Source organism: Rattus norvegicus, chromosome 10 (genome assembly GCF_036323735.1).
Source record: "Rattus norvegicus strain BN/NHsdMcwi chromosome 10, GRCr8, whole genome shotgun sequence".
Taxonomy (NCBI): domain Eukaryota; kingdom Metazoa; phylum Chordata; class Mammalia; order Rodentia; family Muridae; genus Rattus; species Rattus norvegicus.
Window position 1 is genome coordinate 74180460 of NC_086028.1, and position 6828 is coordinate 74187287.

Here is a 6828-nt window from a genome sequence, read left to right on the forward strand (position 1 = left end):
CTGAGCCACCAAGTGGTTGCCGGGAATTGAACTCAGGACCTCTGGAAGAACAGTCAGTGCTCTTAACCACTGAGCCATCTCTCCAGCCCGAATTCTGTTTTTAATGTTTTAGAAACTGTAATTCTGTTTCATAGCAGCTATGCTGGCCCCATTTCTCCTCACCCTTAGCAAAGCTGCTATTTCCTGTTTGTATTTTTCTTTGTTAGTAGTTTTCATCTTAATGACTTTCTGTTGCAAGCACAAACATACACACACACACACACACACGCATGCACACACATACACAAGAAAACACACACACGAAAACACACACTTCCCAGGGATAGTACCGAGCATCTTCATGCGCTCATAGGCCACTTAGGTATGCATTTTAAAATTACTTTTGTGTGTGTGTGTGTGTGTGTGTGTGTGTGTGTGTGTGTAGCAGCTTTATACTTTTGACATTCAGCAGTTACTTCTCTACCACATTAACACAAAGGCAAAGGTTACCACAGCTACAGCTCGTTCAGTGATGCCTCACTACATGTTCTGGACTGAAATGTGCATGGATATGATAAGGAATACTTTGTTTTTATTTATGTATTTATTTATTTTGTGTATATGGGTACACTGTAGCTGTCTTCATGCACACCAGAAGAAGGCATTGAATCCCATTACAGACAGTTGTGAGTCACCATGAGGTTGCTGGGAATTGAACTCAGGACCTCTGGAAGAATAATCAGTGTTCTTAACCACTGAGCCATCTCTCCAGCCCTGGTACATTCTTCATGTCTTTTACCCAAATGACTTTGCGGAGCTTGCTGGCACTGTGCACATCTGGAGTCCTTATCTGCTCCCTGGGAAGTATTTCCATAGTTCTGTGAGTATTCAAGACAGGCTTCCTGAGCCCACAGCGTGGATATGTTTATGCATGTTGGTGTATTCTCCGGTCACCACCTCACTGATGGTAGAAGGACCTTCTTACCCCACTCTGTTGTGGGCTCTTGATGCTCAGATCTGATTTGTCTATTTTTTTAATTAATTTATTTTATGTATATGAGTACACTGTTGCTGTCTTCAGATACACCAGAAGGGGGCCTCAGACTTCATTACAGATGGTTGTAAGCCATCATGTGGTTGCTGGGAATTGAACTCAGGACCTCTGGAAAAAACAGCCAGTGCTCTTAATCCATCTCTCTAGCCCTGTTTCTCTTAATCGCTGCTGTCCCAGCACCATGATGCCTTCACCTTGTTGCCCTACTCCCATCTCTTCCTTCTGCTCTTCCTCCTCCTGCCTCTAGCCTTCCTCCCCCATTTATATTATAACTGTTTTTAGGCCTGTTTTATGTTTTCAACAAAATCTAACTATATGCAGGCCCATGAGATGGGTCAGTGACTAAAAGTTCTAAAGGTACAAGCGTAAAGACCTCAAGACCTCAGTTGGATGGATGGAATCCAAATGGTGGAAGGAAAGAATTAATTCCTGAGAGTTATCCTCTGACCTCCACACTATATACATCCACCCTCTTTTTTTTTTTTTTCTTTTCTTTTCTTTTTTTTTTTCAGAGCTGGGGACCGAACCCAGGGCCTTGCGCTTCCTAGGCAAGCGCTCTACCACTGAGCTAAATCCCCAACCCCTACATCCACCCTCTTAAATACACATGGATGGATGGATAGATAGATAGATAGATACATAGATACATAGATACATAGGTAGATTGATTGATGTAAGGGGAAGTTTTAGAATGATCTATGTAGCCCTGGCTGGCCTGAAACTCACTATGTAAACCAGGGTGGCCTTGAACTTGAATGATCCTCCTGTTGTGTCTTCCTAGTGTTGGGATTTCAGATTTGGGTCACTATGCCTGACTAAGAAGGTCTTTTAAGAACATAAGCAGGGTGCTCGCTTCGGCAGCACATATACTAAAGAACATAAGCAGGAACTGGAGAGACGGCTCAGGGGCTAAGAGCACTTGATTCTCTTGCAGAGTGTCTCGGCTCAGTTTCCGGCACTTCCGTGATGGATCGCAAGCATCTATAACTCCATTTCCAGTGGCTCCAGTGCCCACTTTTGGCCTCCATGGTCACCAGGCATGCACACGGTCCATGTACATCCATGTAGGCAAAACACTTACACGTATAAAATTAAACTGAAAAAAAAATTTTTTTTTTGAGATAGGGTCTTTCTATGCAGTCCTGGTTGTCATGGAGCTAGCTATGTAGACCAGGATGGCCTTGAATTCACAGAGATCTTTCTGTCTCCTGAGAGCTGAGAAAAAATTTAAAAATTAAATTTTAAAGTGAAAATTAAATTTTAAAGTAAAAATATGTCTGTCTGGGGGCATACGTAGTAAGTATTACTAAGTATTGCAATAAATTCAAATTTAATAGGACTCAAGGTATATCTCAACAACAGAATGATGCTTAGCGTAAGAAGTCCTGGCATGGGGGTTGAGGATTTAGCTCAGTGGTAGAGCGCTTGCCTAGCAAGTGCAAGGTCCTGGGTTCGGTCCCCAGCTCCAAAAAAAAAAAAGAAAAAGAAAAAAAAAAAAAAAAAAAAAGAAGAAGACCCGGTCCCCATCAAAAAAAGGGAAAAACCGCACAGGAATCCCATTCTTTTTTCAGAGCTGGGGACCGAACCCAGGGCCTTGTGCTTCCTAGGTAAGCGCTCTACCACTGAGCTAAATCCCCAGCCCCAGGAATCCCATTCTTTATTAGCTTTCGTGCCCCAATTCCATTTAGCAGTAACCACTTGCTAAATGGAGATGACGCTATACATTGTCATGGGTCTGGGACATTTAAAAGGCACTCCAAAGGCAGTGGAGCATGGTGGCCTATTCTGTGATCTGGAAAGATGCCTCAGTGGTCAAGAGCACTTGCCACAAAAGCCTGAGGACTGATGTTCGAATCCCAGCACGCATGTAAAATGTCAGGCATGGTCCTGGACATACTACCTGTAACCCCAGCACTGAGGTGGGCAGAGACCAGGATCACTGGAGATTGCTGGTCACCAGCTAAGCCAAAAAGTGTGAGCTGTAGGTCCCTTGAGAGACCCTGCCTCAAAGGAATAAGGCAGGGAGTGAGAGAGAACACTCAATGGCCACTGTGTGTGTGTGTACAGCATCGCACCCCCATATACAGTGGATACCTCACATAGAAAGAAAGAAGTGGGGTGGGGGCCCCAAGAAAATGGCATGGTCAGGTACATTGGGGAAAATAAATGAGAGGGCTTGAAGCATAACATAAAAACAGCTAAGCTAGCTAGATAAGAGGAAAGATAGGGCCTTGGCGGGGGAGGGAGGCGTTAAAGCAAAACTTGTCTTGGCAGGCTAGCAGGCTCCTTTTGGCTTCCCGGAACATCTCAAGGGACTGTTGCTTTTTCCCCTAGTAAAGGTCTCAACTTTATGAATAGTTACATTTTATATACACTCTTCCATTTAAATGTAACAGACTGAACAGTGGGTCAGAATGGTTTCTAAGAAAGCTTCCACAGATTCCACAGTCTGCCTCAGGGGTGAAGGGGAGGAGAAACAGTGGACCAAGACTAAGTCTGGATACTAAAGGCAGCTCTTCCTGCCGCTGCTCAGCTCTGTGCCCTCTTCACGCAGGAGGGTGAACATTCTGCTTTTGCTTTCTCTCCGGCTAAAATAAACTTGCTCTGCAGCTTGCTCTGCCTATGTCCTACTGGGGTGAATTCTTTCCTCCCTTGAAATTCAAGAACTAAGACTGCGATTGTAGTTGGGGCTGGACGGAGCTTGGGTAAGAGTGGCTTCACCATCAACAACATCCAGAGACAGAGGCAGGAGGATTGCTGCAACTTCAAGGCCTGTCTTAGCTACATAATGAGTTCCAGGATAGCTGAGATTATATATGATAAGTCTTTTCTCAGAAGAATAAAGGAAAAACTCCATCTTTCCTAGAGTGCGATGGAATAGAACCATTTTGGCACTTAAAAGAGCTAGAACAGGGGTTGGGGATTTGGCTCAATGGTAGAGCGCTTGCCTAGGAAGCGCAAGGCCCTGGGTTCGGTCCCCAGCTCCGAAAAAAAGAACCAAAAAAAAAAAAAAAAAAAAAAAAAAAGAGCTAGAACAATGCAGGTAGTCACCTCCTGGTCCAGATACCTATCCTTACACCTCCCTAAGGACACAGTCTGGCTTCAAATCCCTCCCATTATCTCCGAGGTTGCCTTAAAGTCCCAAACAGAGCCCTACCTTAACTGCCTTAAAAATTAAATTTTGCTGGGCAGTAGTGGTGCAGGCCTTTAATCCCAGTGCTCAGGGGGCAGAGGCTGGTGGATTTTCTGTGAATTTGAGGTCAGCCTGGGCTACAGAGCAAGTTCCCAGACAGCCAAGTCTACACAGAGAAACCCTGTCTCAAAAAATTAAGAGAGGGGTTGGGGATTTAGCTCAGTGGTAAGCGCTTGCCTAGCAAGCGCAAGGCCCTGGGTTCGGTCCCCAGTTCCGAAAAAAAGAAAAAAAATTAAGAGATAGAGACAGAGAAAAGATAAAACAACAAAAAAATCTTTTAATTATGTGCATAAGGATGTGGGTATGTGCACATGAGTGCAGATACCCACAAAGGCCAGAAGAGGGCACTAGGTCCCTGGGAGCTGAAGGTACAGGCAGCTGTGAGCCTCCTGAAATGGTTGCTGGGACTTGAACTCAGGTCATCTGGAAAGCTAGTATGTGTTCTTAATCACTGAGCCACTGCTCCTGCCTGCAGTATGTGTATTTTTTTTTTCAACAGTTTATTTGACTATTCTTTATTATGCGCGTCGGCTCAGGCCCTAAGTGTACTCGGTGAAGTCGAAGTTGGCGTTCTCCATCTCCTCCTTGGTGTGTAACCCATAAAGCTCGCCGATGAGGGGTGGCACCCATCGTGTGGTATGGAACACAGACTCCCCACCTTCCAGTTGGGCACATCTTTCATGATGATGGCCTCCTCCTCCAGGTTCTCCCGAAGGATCTTCAGGGTCCTGCAGTCCTCTGCCTGGAGGAGTGGCATGAGGGCGATCCTGGCCTCCAAGTCCTCGATCAGCAGGTGCCTACGCTCCCGGTTCCACCTCATTATTCTCCAGAAGCCAAAGATCAAGGCCCCGATGCCCACAGCAAACATGCTGTATCTCGACAGTCCCTGGCGGGGCAGGTTCCACTTGTAGTAGATGGGGCCGTAACCCCCCCTAGTGGGGGCATGTCCTGCTTCACCTTCGACACCGCCATACTTTCAGGATCCGCCTGCAGTATGTGTTCTTAACCAGAGCAATTCTCCAGCCTACTCTCTGCTATTTTTGGAAGGTGGGGGTCTTACAAGGGAACCTGTGACAGCACAATTCAGCATCATAATATCCTGGGAAGGAGCTTCCCTCAGCCTTCGGTACATGCTCCTCCTTGCTCTGTGGAGATCCCAAGGGCAGCTGCTGCCATGAGAATCAGATTTCGTTTTTCAGCAGCTCTTGCAGGAAGAGCCAAATTCCACCCGCTCACACTTGCTGTGTCAACTGGTGAGATGATCAAACTCTGTCCAACGTGGAGTTTATTTTAGGTGCGACTCACATCAAGGACGAGATGGCAAACCACCTGTGTGGGAGATTTGCTGAACCATGAACACTTTATAGTCTTGTCTCTCTGAGAAAGGATAAGGAAAATCATCCAGAATGTTGGTGTTGACAATTCTTTTCTTTTCTTTTTTTTCAGAGCTGGGGACCAAACCCAGGGCCTTGCGCTTGCTAGGCAAGCGCTCTGCCACTGAGCTAAATCCCCAACCCCGACAATTATTTTCTTTTCACGATATAATGTTAAAAGTACTGGTGGTGAAAGCAAAATTGGCAAATAGGATTATAGCAAACTAAAAAGCGTCTTTATAGCAAAGGAGACAATCAACAGAGTGATCAGACAAAGCCGAAATAGTTGTGAAGTGTTCGATGAAAATTTTCAGATCACACAAGTAACTGAAGTCAATAAAAGAAGAACAGTGAAACAAACCTAAGGATTGTACCACAATGAAGATTACTGGAAAGAAAATATGTTCACCACTATCCACCATTGTTGTTGACCACTGTGCACCACTGTGCACCACTGTCCACCACTGTTCAGACTGTTGTCCACCACTGTTGTCCACCACTGTCCACTAGTGTCCAGCACTGTCCACTTTTGTACACCAATGCTGTCCACAATTGTCCACCACTGTCCACTACTGTCCACTGTTGTCCACCAATGCTGTCCATTATTGTCCACCAATGCTGTCCACCACTGTCCACTACTGCCCACTACTGTCCACCAATGCCGTCCACCACTGTCCATTGTTGTCCACCACTGTCCACTACTGTCCATTATTGTTCACTACTGCTCACCACTGTCCACTATTGTCCACCAATGCTGTCCACCAATGCTATCCACCACTGTCCACTATTGCCCACTACTGTCCACCAATGCCTTCCACCACTGTCCACTGTTGTCCACCACTGTCCACTACTGTCCACCGTTGTCCACCAATGCTGTCCACCACTGACCACTATTGTCCACTGTTGTCCACCACTGTTCACTGTTGTCCACCACTGTCCACTACTGTCCACTTTTGTCCACCAATGCTGTCCACTGTTGTCCGCCACTGTCCACTACTGTCCACGTTTGTCCACCACTGTCCACTAGTGTCCAGCACTGTCCACTTTTGTCCACCAATGCTGTCCACTATTGTCCACTACTGTCCACTACTGACCACTGTTGTCCACCAATGTTCACTACTGTCCACTGTTGTCCACTTCTGTCCACTACTGTTCACCACTGTCGTCCACCAGTGTCCACAACTGTCATCCACCACTCTCCACTACTGGTGTCCACTACTGCCCAGCAC

General features: G+C 46.0%; 1 pseudogene; it reads right to left on the bottom strand.

Annotated features, from left to right (window-relative positions):
• Positions 1–4648: 4648 nt before the first annotated feature.
• Ndufa13-ps2 (NADH:ubiquinone oxidoreductase subunit A13, pseudogene 2) lies at positions 4649–5198 on the bottom strand (annotated as a pseudogene).
• Positions 5199–6828: the final 1630 nt, after the last annotated feature.